This window comes from Phoenix dactylifera, chromosome 1 (assembly GCF_051530095.1).
Source record: "Phoenix dactylifera cultivar Ajwa chromosome 1, Ajwa_hap1_PhDact_Kaust_v1.1, whole genome shotgun sequence".
NCBI lineage: Eukaryota > Viridiplantae > Streptophyta > Magnoliopsida > Arecales > Arecaceae > Phoenix > Phoenix dactylifera.
Window position 1 is genome coordinate 22,490,900 of NC_143190.1, and position 14,445 is coordinate 22,505,344.

Below are 14,445 nucleotides of genomic sequence, written 5' to 3' on the forward strand. Positions count from 1 at the left end.
CATGAGTACCAGAAGTGGTCGCCCCTACAACAATGAACGACAACGTGCTGAGATGATGGCCGAGCTCATCCGGCAAGTGGCGGCCTTGAATCAGAAGGTGGAAGTTGTTTGGGATCGTCTCTTCCCCGAGCCAAACAATCTTGAAGATGAACATGCTGTCCCCGCGCAACCTGAAAATTCAGAAGTGCCATTTGGAGGAGACCCCGATGTTGAAGCATTCTCCCCCAGGGGTCTATCACCCCAAAGGCCACCTAGGGATCAGCGGATGCCCCCTCCAAACATTCCTCGTATGGGGAATAATTTCAGGAACCCCTATGTTCATCAAAATCAGCGGGAGCGCCATGATCTCGACGATGTCATGAAGCGGGTTCGTGTAGAAGTTGCTGATTACAGCGGAAGCATGGACCCAACCTACTTCCAGGATTGGTTGATGTCTCTCGAAGACTACTTCGAATGGTTCAGCATGCCCAATGAAACCAAGGTGCGATTCGTGAAGATGAAGCTCAAGGGCCAAGCACGCATATGGTGGCATAGCGTTGAAGAGAAGCTTCATCGACTCCGACAGCCCCCTATCAATGATTGGGAGGAGATGAAACTTCGTTTGAAGGAAAAGTATCTTCCCCTTGATTATGAGGAGACACTCTTCGAAGAACTTCTGAAACTTCGTCAAGGAAGCTCTTCCGTAGAGGAGTATACGGCCCGATTCCATGAGTTGATGATCCGCAGCAACCTCACGGAGACGGATCGACAGTCCCTAACTCGGTACCGATCCGGGCTGAGGGATGACATCAAGAGGGAGCTAATGACAACGCGCATCTTCAGCCTAGAGGAGGCATACCAACTCGCCATTCGAGTTGAATCGCAGCTACGACAAAGACGCCCTGCGCAAGCACCAGTTGTACGACGATTTCCCGAGCGCAGCACCAACCGAGGAGTTCCATTTCCTCGAGGTAACGCTCCTGCTTTCAGATCTGAAACCTCTGTAAATAGAAGCACATATCAGGAAAGGGGTGCTCCAAGGGCTAATGAAAAGGGTAAAGGTCCTATGCCACAATCCACACCGCAAGGGAAGAATCCTGTTGAATGCTACAAGTGCGGCGGGCGAGGCCATTTCGCCGTTGTTTGTCCTACCCGAGACCAACGATTTGCATTGGTATGCGAGGAGGATGAGATCATAGGACCCTCTGAAGTCACTCCTCCCTCTCAGCCCGCTGATGAAGAGGGAAATGAAGGAAACGAAGAACATGATGAAGAAGCCCCTGCGGTGGAGCTAGAAGCTTCAGATCTACCTGTGTGCGTCGTGCGGCGGGTTCTTACGGGTTGCAAGCTGGAGGAGAACGTGGAAGAAGATTGGAGGCGCACCAATATCTTCCACACTCGCGTCGAGCATGCCAACAAGTCTCTAAACCTCATCATTGACAATGGAAGCTGCATGAATATCATTTCCGAAGAAGTGCTGAAAAGGCTGAATCTGAAACCGGTACCGCATCCAAAGCCGTATCGGGTAAGTTGGATCGAAGACTCCTCCATCCCTGTTAAACAAAGATGCTTGATCAGTTTTTCACTTGGTAAGGACCTCCGAGATGAAGTATGGTGCGATGTTTTGCCCATGAAAGCGTGCCATCTTCTTCTAGGAAGACCTTGGCTGTATGATCGTAGTGTCGAGTATGATGGTCGATCCAATTGTTATTCTCTATATTGTGCCAACAAAAGAGTTGTGTTAAAGCCCCTTAGGATCACTGATTTTACCTCTGAAAATCTGATAATCCAACGGGTTTTAACCATGAGAAAGTTTGAAGCTTGTAGCCGAGAGATTGGGGTCATGTATGCACTAATGGCTAGGAAAGTTGGGGCTGAAATTTCAGAAGTTGTTCCTCCTGATTTCAAGTCTATATTGGATGATTTCTCTGATGTAACCCCTGAGGACCTTCCCAAGGAGCTTCCACCGATGAGGGACATCCAACATGCCATAGATTTGGGGCCGGGTTCAAGTTTACCGAATCTTCCTGCATACCGGCTGAATCCTAGAGAACATGAGGAGCTTCACCGCCAAGTCCTGAAGCATGGGCCGCATGCAGAAGATTTTATTGCTGATGCCCTCAGTCAAAATTCATATGTTCTAACTCTTTTGAATGTTGAGGTAATGGGGTTTGCCAATCTAAAATTTTTGTACCCCTCTGAAGTATATTTTCAGCCCATATATGCAGAAGTTTCAGTAGTGGATCAGTGGCAGCATTCAGAATTTTTGACCCATGATTGCTTTCTTTTATGTGTCCCGGAGACCTCACTTGGTGATCATATTGTTCGAAAGGTCCATGGCGGAGACCTTGGTGGTCACTTTGGCTACGTCAAAACAGTCACCATGGTGGAGGATAAGTTCTATTTGCCGACCCTGCGCAAGGAAGCAAACTTTGTGTTGATGTGGTTGAGTGTTGAATGCAGAAATTTTCAGAAGCTTCAACCTTGCCAAGTTGAATTCTTCAAGGTGCTGAAGTGGATGGGACCCAAGGCCTTTGTGCTCGAGTTACCAGATGATTTGCAGGTTAGCCCCATCTTCTATGTTGAAGAGTTGCAGCCCTATGAAGCTCACTATGTTGAAGATGAAGACATCCCATCTGTACCATCTTCACTTCTTCGACGATCAGCCCCGACGGACATCATTGAAGACATCCTAGTTGTTCAGATAGTGTCCACCCACCGAGGAGGATATCAGAAGTTTTTCATTGGAGGACCGACTAAATTCAGATCGCTCATGATTAAAGACGGAGGAAGTCCAACAGCTAAATCCAAACTTCCACAAGCTCTATCAGTTGTGAAACTCGACGGAGTCGAGTCTTTTTTCCAGAAGGGGGGAATTGATGCAGGAGCACGAGCCCAAATCATAATGGATGTACGTCGAGTTTGGATTCTTGCTTGGGAGTGCCCGAAAACACATTGGGTTCGTAATTTCTAGCATTTAATTGGATTGAGTCTATTTTATTTTGGTCACATTGAGTCCTTTTATTTTGGGTTTATTTGAGTTCTTATTTTGGGTTTGCAATTTGCTGATTTATGTTTGCAATTGAATGCCAAGTGGCATCAAAAGAGTCCATGTTATGCAAGGATTGAGTCAAGTCATATTGGGTCATGTGTGGAGAATTTAGTTTAGTCGTATGAGTGAAATTGAGTCCTTATGTGAGAGGATTGAGTCCATGTGTTTAAGATTGAGTCCTTATAATTGAGTGCCATTAAGAAGGATTCCTAATGCCGTGAAGATCATCACTCATCACGTGGAGAAGTTCAACCATGAAGATCTCTCACATGTGGAAGAAATTCAGAGTTCAAATCCAGTTGAAATCCGTGACAGATTGAACACCATGTGGTATTTTGAAGATTTTGGAAGCTACAGAAGTCTGATTAAGTTGATTCAAATTTTGTTGGAAAGTAGACATCCGTAGCTTTCCAATGACTATAAGAACATGAAATTTGGAGATCAGATGAAATTTGAGGAGTCTCCCGAACTTCATGCTGATGTTGGTACCCGAGAAGGAGTTCCACCTAGATTCCAACTCGTGGCATGCGGCTGAATTTCTTTGATGGGTTTCAATCCACACGCCATAAGGAATGGATTCCTAGGTGTCTAGGCTTAGGTGTCAAGGCCTTTGATTGGTCAATTAGAAAATTTAAATTTTGAATTGAGTCCTCATGTAATTAGGAGTCCAATTTAAAATTCTGTGCCAACCTTTCTTTCTATATAAAGAAGGGTATAATGAATGAAGTTAGTTTTCTTTTTGGATTTCGAAATTATGATTTGTTTGCGTGAAGAGAGGCTACTCCTCTTGCTGGTGCGATGCCAAAGGGGCTGAGGGAAGGTGGGACGCCTCCCCTTCATGCCATTTGAAATTGGGTTGGTTTTGGATGAGATTTCCCTAACAAACTCAAGTTATCCTTATCCCTTCTTTTGCTCTCACGCCTCCACCCCTTGTGTGCACCCTTCTTGAGTGCCACATCAGCATTTCAGCACCTCCCTCATGCCCAAGACTCCTTCCCACGTCCTCCTCTAAGTCCTATTGCCATTAGGACTCCACACAACCCAATTCAGCCTAAAAAAATTGGTCTAGCCAATTTCAGCCCCCACAAAATTGGTGCCTAATTTTGGTCCATTGGCTGACCCTCCTTGAACCCAATCTCACCAACCAGCAACCCATCTTCTTCCTCCTTCCTTCCACCACAAAGAACCCTAGCCTCCATTGCCATTGCTTGAAAAAAAAAAAAAAAGAGAAGAAAGATTCAGCCATCCTCAAGAAGAAAAAAATCTGCAGCCCACCCCGATTGCGTCAGGGAATCAATAAAAAAAAATTTTTTAAAGCATAAAGTAATTTGTTCTAAGTGGATTCGATACCTTGAGGCTCATTATCTCTCTGTTGGGGCTCCTAAAGGAGTAATATCCAGAATCCATTCAAGGGATATTCGGAGATTAGTTGAATCATACTCAAGAACAAACTGGCAGATTTTCCCTCTAAAACAAAAAATTTAAGCTCAAAAGCTTCAAGACATTAAAAGAAAATTCAGAGAATCTAAACAAAATTGAATGCATATGTTGAGGGAGAGAATCTGAAATCTTAAGAAAGCAAATTTATTAAACATATATAAGCCAAACAATTGATTGCATGACATGAAGGCTTATATAATTCTAAATGAAAGGGGGAGCTTTAACTTCAGAATTTACTGTTTCACACCTTTCAATTTTGGATAAAGTAAATGACTAGACACTTGAATTCATTTCAAAACTTTATTATAAATCTCCTTTTGGTTGAGCAATTTACTTTATAAATACTCAATGTTTTGTCATCATCAAAAAGGGGGAGATTGTGGAGTGGTTGATTATAACCCTATTTGATTTTGATGAGCTCAAAGCATTTGAGTATATCTTGTACTAATGAATTCAATCTAGTGTTTCAGCCAAATATTTGTGAATTTATGTTTAAGTGTCTCTAGCTTTGGTTCAATACATTTTGGCTAAGTATGGAAATCAATTTGAACCAAAGTCTGAAGCTCGAGTTGACTCCGAAAGATTACGAGTCGATTCCAAGTGTATCAGAAGCACTGGCACAAGCTCGAGTCGACTCCGGCACATTACGAGTCGACTCCGACTGAGAACAGACTATAGGTCAGAAAGATAAATCTCAGACCCTGTCACCGAGTCGACTCCTGAAGAATTAGAGTCGACTCCGATGCTTGCCGAGTCGACTCCAGCAAAGTACGAGTCGACTCCATGGAGTAACAGACTGAAAGACAGAGAAGTCATTTTGGACTCTGAGAACCGAGTCGACTCCAGAAGAACTCGAGTCGACTCCAACGGTTGGCGAGTCGACTCCTAAGGAAGCAAGAGTCGACTCTCAGAGGAATGCAAGACAAAGTCAGAGAACCAACTTCGGTGTCTGAGAGCCGAGTCGACTCCAGCAAAGTCCGAGTCGACTCCGAGGCAGTTCACCTTCAAAACACAGAGAAACAGTTTTCGGATCCTGAGAGCCGAGCCGACTCCAAGTACTCACGAGTCGACTCCCAAGTCAGCCGAGTCGAACCCAACAAAATCCCAGTCGACTCAGAGGCAGTTCAACTCCAAACACAGAGGATCAGTTTTCGGACTCTGAGAGCCGAGTCGACTCCAAAATGATCCGAGTCGACTCGAGAAAGAAATGAAGAAAAACAGATCTCTGGAACCCTGAGAACGAGTCGTCTCCGGAGGGCCGAGTCATCTCCGGACATTGGCGAGTCGACTCCACGTTTGGCCGAGTCGACTCCAGAACGGGACGGCACTTTATTTCAAATTTTGAACAGTGGGCGAGTCGACTCCGGTAAAGCATGAGTCGACTCCAGTAACAGCCGAGTCGACTCCAGATCGAGCGAGTCGACTCCGATCCCAACGGACACTTTGTTAGGAGTTGCAGAGTGTGCAGAACGGCCATAAATGTGTGTCTAACGGCTAGTTTTCGTTGGGGATGGCTTAAATAGCCAGAGTGAACAGTAATAGAGTAAGAAAGAGAGACTCCATTAAAAACAAAAGGGATTTTCACCTACCAAAGTCTCTCTAGAGTAAATACAAGAGAAAGAAGGAAGAAGTGCATTGAAGTCCATCCTCCCAACATCTTCCTCGCATTCAAGGCTCCTCATCTGACAGCAAATCTTCATCCCACTCACGAGGAGATTGCAGAATTCGAGAAGCCTCTTTCCTCAAATCTAAAAATCTGTTTGAGGGCTTCTAACTCTTCTTTAGTTATATTGTTTATATTTGCTTTTCAAGAAGCTATTTCTGTACTCTTTACAAACTGTTTTCTTGTTACTTGATTCAATCAGGAGATTGAATCAAGGGTGTAGAGGTTGGTTGGTGAGCCGAGGTTAAAACCAACGGTGTAAGGGTTTGATTGTGATCCCGGAAAAACAATCGGGTGGTTCTAGTCGGTGAGCCTGTGAAAACCGACCGAGTTCGTTGTGATCTCGTAAAACAACAAGTTGGGTTGTGAGCTTGTAAAACAACCGGCTATAATCTGAGGGATTATAGTGAACTCCCAAGTGAAGCTTGGGGAGTGGATGTAGGAGCAAGGGTTAGCTCCGAACCACTATAAAATCTCTTGTGTTTGTGATTGTTTCATTGTCTCTTCCATTCCTTTCATTCACTGCATATAGTAACTAATTAATCCATTTGCAATAAGTTTTGATTAGTTACTCACAAAGTTTTTAATTGCAATAATTACTTAAAACCCAATTCACCCCCCCCTCTTGGGTTGTCTTTTTGGGCAACAAGGTCTTTCCTATTTGTAAAGCATGCATGCTTAGTTAGGACTTATAATTTGCTTAGAAATTGATTTTTGGTTTGTTTTTAAAATTTGCCTTATTTCTAAACTCCTAGACATTTTCAGATTCTATATGCTTTCAAATTGTTTCCAAAGTTAAAATTCAGGTTTGCATGTGTTGAGAGCGAATAGAATTCCAGTCTGGTTTGAGGTGGTAGGATGGCTGTTCAGGTCTTGCTTAGATTTATTATAGTAGTTTGACTTGATTTGTCATTGATGGGGGGCGAAATGGATCATCCAGCTCATAACAAAAGGGCCACCCAATTTCGGCCCAACAGTCACCAATGCCGACTAGACGTGTCCTCGGTCCGGCCCAAAATCAGCCCGACCTCGGACTTCGCCGAAAGCTCCTCCAACCTCGGATGTTTGCCAATGCGCCCCGACCAAGTTCGGAGCGCCCTCCTTATTCGCCGACGCGCCCCGGCCAAGTTCGGGGCACCCTCCTTATTCGCCGATGCGCCCCGGCCAAGTTTGGGGTACCCTCTCCAAGTACACGCCCCGACCTCCTGAGCTCGAGGCACTTCACCGGGCACACCTCGGCACTTGTCAAGCCGACCTCGCCAAATGCATGATGCGACCATTCCATGAGTTCGGTCTTGCCGACAGCCGCACCCATGTGCATGCCCACACCCTTCTACGTGGTCGTACATCGCGACGCCGCCACGCCACACTTTGCTAGCTGGCCCACGGCAGACCAAGGACAACACCATGCTACTCCGGCCATACCCTACTACGACTATCAATACCTTACCATTTCCAAGAACGGACTCCACCGCGTGCCACAAGCAAGCTTTGGCTACGCGCCACTCCCCCTCATGATGGGAACGGGCTATACCTCCGCTACTTGAGTACCCCTACCGGGACTATAAAAATCCCCAACAGCTAATATTGAGGGAACTTTTGGCTGGACCTACTAAGCTCCACACTAACTTAATCGTCGGAGGGTCCTCACCGGAAACACCGGTGAGGCTTTATGCACGTACCCCGGTCGGTTGCGGGAGGTGGCTCCCCTTGTCATCCTCCACACTCCGGTAGCTCCTCCGACTCCTCCGGTGTGGTCACCCTCGGGCCAGATTTGAACCACAATATTTTTGGCGCTAGAGGAAGGACCTGAGTCGTGATCATGAAGCTAAGGAGTCATGGAGCTCCAAATGCATCAAGCAGCCGGATCTCACCACCCAGCCACTTTCTTCAAAATCCACCCCCTGCAGCACCTCCACCAGCGGTCCAGATCCCTCCGGTCTAGCCGAAGCAGTTTGATTTGCTTCTTCAGCAGGTCCAAACACTGACCGCGACCGTCCAAGGCCTACAGTGAGACGGGGTCCAGTCTGCACCTCCTCTTCGCGGGTGTGAGTCCACAGGATGCCACCTGCGACGTCGCTCGTGAGTCATTTTCTAAATAACTTATTTTTAAAAATCAAAACCCAACTAGTATTGCCCAGGTGGGTGAATATTAGAATTTTTTCTAAATATGGGTTGCCACGATTGGATTTTTTAATTACAAAAAAAAGGTTAGTTGTTAGACTAGCAAAGCCCAATATAGAGTGTGATTTATATAGCTTTTAGGCCTAGGTCCGCCTGGCTAATTGCTTCTGGTATGTTATGAAAGGTGTGAGGCCTCTTTTATAGATTGTGCTAATTGATGGGATGGTTCAAAATAAAATTAACCCTAGGGCTAGGTCCTCTCTCTATCCAGAATATTGTACCCTATATAAATGGCTATTGCAGTGCTTTGCGGGCCCTATCGAGAGCTACCATGCAGAAATTGAAAAGGAAGAGGGATTTCTAACCTAGACATGTGACTACCTCGCATCTTCCTAACTATTGTTCAGTTCTTTTGCTTGTGTCCATGGTTGCAGGCTATTTTCAAGAATTTATCAATGGTGGCAATAGATTATAGGTTCTTCTATATGTTTATATAATTTTCTGATGTTCTATTTCTCGATATTCCTATTATAAATTTTCCTAGATGGCACAAGAATAAAAAGGGTAATGTGTGTAATAAACATCTTAAAGCGATCACAAAGCATAAGCTAGCTCAGAACAATTTCAAATGATACAGTTGTATTCATGCAAAAAAAAAACTCAATTGCTTACTAGGGCTAGGTGAATTTCCAAAGCGACCCTTTTATTATATTAAATATGAAAAAGAGTAACCACAATATGCATAATTAGCACGCAAGAAACAATTCCTGGTAAAGACATGCAAGAAACATCTTGACTTGCTTTTCTCTCCACAATTCCGAAAAGTTTCTCGCATCTAGCAATCAGTATTGCAAGGCTCCCCTCACACCATTTGAGCAGCTTTGACTGGCGCTATTGACGGAAACTCCTCGAGGTTATAGGCGTTGTTGTGTTTGGTTTTCTCAAACTTCTCTCCATCGCCCCACAGCGCATACGCCTCCTCACCGTGGATGGCATCATCGCCTATCTGCAAGTCCTCTTCGCTGAGGCGAAGCGGCACGATCAGCCTGATGACCAAGCAGATGATGGTAGTCATGGTGACATTGACAAAGATGATGAAGAGGATGCCAGCAAGCTGGACTCCTAACTGGCGGAGGCCGGCGCTTGCACGGCGGTCCTTCAAGCCGTACAATAAGCCAATGTACTTGTCGACGTCGTCACTAGGGAAAAAGATTTTGTTCAGCCGGGGTTCGGCGAAGAGACCGGTGAGGATGCCCCCAAGACTGCCAGCGACAGCATGGGTGTGGAAAATGGCCATGGTGTCATCGACATGCTTGAGGAACTGGATCTTCTTGTGGAGAATCATCATGGTGTACCAGGGAATGCTGCCTGAGAGGATGCCCATGATGATGGCCGCCCAAGTCTGCACCACTCCTGCCTCCCATGAAATGAATTTTAAGTTAGAGCACAATGTTGACCTTGACTCAAGTCCAATGATCTAGGAGGTGGAGGCTTGCACCAAGACTTTTAATTGAGTTAACAAAGATAGGAGGAATAACTTGGAGCAAATTAAGGGAGTAAAATATTTTTTTAATGGAATTCACTTTTTTTCCTTCAACAAATTTTCTTCAATATGGATCAAAAATGATTTCTTGATGCATTAGGTTACTTGTTTTTGTAATAAATATCTGAATTTGCAGGTATACCCTTGTGAATTTACTATATATATCCTTATAAATTATTTTTGTCGCATATGTGATCAGCATGCTATTTAAGACAATGAAGAGACAAATTGTTTAAAACTGAAATGGTTGAAATACCCTCAACTTAATAAGAATATATATATAAATATATATATATATATATATATATATATATATATATAAATATATATATATATATTTATATATATATAATTTATAAAGATAACCTTGCAAATAATAAACTCGTAAAGGTATACACATAATTTCAAATATTTATAAAGATATATACGCAAAAATATTTTTTTTGATTAATGTGACATAACTTGGCCTTTTAGCCCATTGAATCAGTTTAACCTTAGATTTGTGGATTGCATCTAGCTTTAGACGTTTCACCTCCTGAAGCTGATCCTGATTCAATTATAGATCAAGCTAGACCCAAGGTCCAAACCAATCCATTTACGAGTTCTCTTTACAAATGCATAGGAATTAGAAACTAAAAAAGGATTACCTGCAGCAGGAGTGATGCAGACGAGTCCAGTGATCATGCCTTGAACAGCGCCGATGACGGATGGCTTGGTGAAGAAGAAGTCATCGAGGAGGAGCCAAACAAGGAGGCTGGTGGCAGCGCACACGTGGGTGTTCAAAACGGCGAGAGATGCATCTGCATTTGCCGAATACGGCCCACCTCCATTGAACCCGGTCCAACCCATCCACAGTAGCCCTGCGCCGGCCAACATCAGCAGAATATTGTTTGGTGGAAATCTCTCCTTGTCATTGCTTGTCCGAGGCCCCACCTGCGTGTTATGTTACATTTTTCGCACGCCAGAAAAATCATGGAGCCAATGAAGAAGCTATTTTCATATGAGTAATTTATTAAGGTCATGTAAAGTAATGATAACTCTTAAGCCATATTGTCGCTAGTGATAATTTCATCAGATAGACTGGGTTATTTTTTTTATGGTTTTGGTCGAATGAAATTAGTTTTGGGTGTAATCAGATGGGACTTAGGAAAGGGAAAAATAAAGACTCTCGCCTCTAAATAAAATTCTCAATTAACTAACTGAATTCCATAAAATTCCATCCAATCCATTATCCATTAAGTGCTTCTCTAGATATTCTTGCACGAATTGGCTTGATGGCCCGTCCAGCTAGCCTGCAGGCTTCTAAGAGCCCCTCTAACACGGACTATTCCAAATGGGTTGCCCAAACCTTCTAGACTACCCAATCAGGGCTTAAAGTTAAAATTGCAGCCACGGTCCGTCCTATTTGACATGCAATTTGTTTTCTACCCTGCTCAAGAAAATCAATGTTTAAAAGAACCAAAGTTCCATATGTTGTTGTGACCTTTTTCATGTATGAAAATATAGCAAAGCCGGCCCCTTTTTTCCTCTCTCTTGCTTCCATCTTTTGTCATGTTCCCAGCAAAATACTCGTGCCCGTATCCATCCTTCGCAATACAGGTCTCCCAAATTATTGTACCGGGCCACCACAATTCGGAACTTATTTAACTCAAACATACTGGCAGCACTCCGGACCAATATATGAAAACATAGGGAGAGAGTGTGGGCAAAAATATATTTATTTTGATAGCTAGAAATCCTTACCCAGTATGCAGCAGTAAATCCGGCGATCCCTGACGAGAGGTGAATCACGTACCCTCCACAGAAATCGATGACCCCGAGCTTATTCAAGAACCCTTCGGGGCTCCAGACGCTGAAGGCCCCAACGGTGTAGGAGAAGGTGATCCACAGGGGCACAAACAGCATCCATGCATGGAAGTTCATCCTCCCGAGGAGCGACCCGGCGACGAGGATGGCGGTGATGGCGGCGAAAACAAACTGAAAGAAGACGAGGGTGGCCTCAGGATACGCGCCAGCAAAACCCTGTTCCAGGAGGGAATGCTGGTCGAGGGCGAAGTTGGGCTTGCCCAAGAAGGGGACGAGTTTGTCGCCGAAGGACATGTGGTACCCCCAGGTCACCCAGCAGATGAGGACGGCAGCGAAGGCGTAGAGGGCCATGAAGGCCGAGTTCACAGCCCACTTCTTCTTGACAATGCTGCCGTAGAGGATGACGAGGCCCGGCACGCTCTGGAGGCCGACGAGGGTCGACGCAGTCAGCTGCCATGCATTGTCGCCATGGTCAACCCAGCCGAAGGGGTCAGGGGGAGGAGCAGCGGTAGTATTGCTCATTTTTCTTTCTTCCTGCTTCCTGTCTGATGAGAAGGGGAGGTCGTGGAAGGAGGGTTGGATTGAGAGGTGGTGAAGTTAAGGGGGGGCTGGAGTGATATAGATATGTGCGTACAACAGGACGAGGGCTTAGTCTGAGAGTACTATGCTCCTTGGAGTTGGCGTTCGCTCCTGTTTGATTTGGTCTCGAGATATCCAACTGGATGCAGCCTTTGTTCATGGTGGAATCTCCGTGAAAATTCCAAGGGCTTCGTGGGATCTAATTTATGGAAACAATGAGCAAATAGCTGTTCTAGCCCTTGATTGTGAAGTATAAAGAAAATAATGAAATACGCACCTAGACAATGTCTTCCTAACATAGTTTTCACGTATAAAACAAACTTTAAGTTGCTAGCTATGTTGTGGTCGTCTTTCTCTTTCATCTAATGCATCTGATGTTCAGGAATAATGGATTAGAAACAACCTAGATCCTAACTCTCCAGCACACTTCATATGAGAGCTACTCGTCAGGATCTGAAAAGGGACAAAAGATAAAGAGGTGAACTAACAGCCGAATAAATTATCTCTACCTCTAATTGCATCAAGGATAAAATGTATTAGAAATGCTAATTTACATAAACTATGATTATCAATTGTATAATGGAAGTAAATTTGCCAAATTCATGATGGAATTCACAAAAAGCTTGTTCATAAGGAAACATCTTACTATGTAAAAAAAATACGTAATGCATCTGGTAAATTTTCAATTAAAGAGATTTGAAAATCCGCCCTCTTTTGGCTTTTACAATTACAGCCACAATTAATTCCATAACAAGGTCCAAAATAGACTACTTCTTATATACAAAACATGCCATCGATCACTATGTGCCAGCGATTAGCTTCCACTATCTTGGCCCAAAAGAAAAGTAGCTCTGAGTCATATGAAAATGTGCCTGTGATCAGCCCAAACTAGCAAAGCTCAACAGAATTAGTCCTTGAACACGCAACCCTATTGGCTAGGCCAGACTTATAGTCAGGCTAGAGAGGAACAAAATGTTCGTTCCAAACCAATTTCTTGACCATATAAAAATCCAAGAATTTTATAAATAAGATTTGACAACTTATTTTGTAGCATTTAATTATGTATAGTCAAATCAACACATATTTTGATGCATCATAATTCAGTTTCATGCCTAAGTACTTTATTCTTGGTCAATTTTTTTTTAAAATTTACTGTTATACAGAGCATACATAATATTTAATTCAAACATAAAAACAAATGTGCATAAATAATTTTTGTAATGTCAATATCAAATATTTAAGCTATTTTTCAAATGCAGGAATAAAACTAAGTGACATAAGTTTTAGATTATATTACACGGCATACATGATAAAATCACTGGAGTTAAAAGACGAAAAGCTAAGGTAAGAATTTGCATAGAGATGATAGGCGTTTATTGTGGAGCTCGATAGTCTCCCTTAAAACCTTGAAACTAGCATATTGGAAGATCAATCGGCCAAAATAACCATGAGCAGCTACGATATTATAAGTTTCTCCCTCTTGACCGAATCTGTAACGTGCGAAATTATAGAAGATCTCCTTTAAGATCAAACAATTCCATCAAATTGAGTATGACTGTATGTGTGATAGCATCTACTATACCAGGAATATCAATGAACCCAATTCTTGCAATTGCTCAGGATACCACCTGTGAATACTCCACCGGTATGAAAAGTTCTTAATGTTAGTTGAGTCCCTGGTTCCCCAATTGATTGACCCGCAATAATACCTACGGCTTCTCCCAATTCGACCAGGTCGCCGTGAGTGGGACTCCGACCATAACATAATTGACAGATCCAAATCCAGTATTTTGCAATGAAAACAACATAAGAAACTCTGAAAATTTTTTGAATGAAGACAAACATTTTAATACTAATACAGATACAAATAAATTCATTAAATGCAAATTGTTTCTTTGGCCCAATTACCGATTAGAAGATTTAGCTTGTATGAATCGCTATTGGTTTAATACTAATAATGGCAATCGTTTTAGTATGTCAAGGATATATATGTATCCACAATTCATAATTTGTTAATAGTATATTTCCTATATATCTGTGATATTTTTCGGTAGATGAAAGCCGAAAGATATACATATACGCTATATTACATTCTGGTACATAACACGAATCTAAAGATCAAGATCGATAGGATCCAAAAACTCTTTCTAGCAAGGCTACACTTTGATAGTCAACTTTAAAGACCACGCAATAGCACGTATCTGGTAGAATAGTGATTACGGGTATCGATCCACAGGGATTGGGATACAGTTGTTTTTC

The 14,445-nt window shown here is 43.2% G+C and overlaps 1 pseudogene; it reads right to left on the minus strand.

The window, feature by feature from the left end:
• Nucleotides 1-9,120: 9,120 nt before the first annotated feature.
• LOC103696093 (ammonium transporter 2 member 5 pseudogene) lies at nucleotides 9,121-12,081 on the minus strand (annotated as a pseudogene).
• Nucleotides 12,082-14,445: the final 2,364 nt, after the last annotated feature.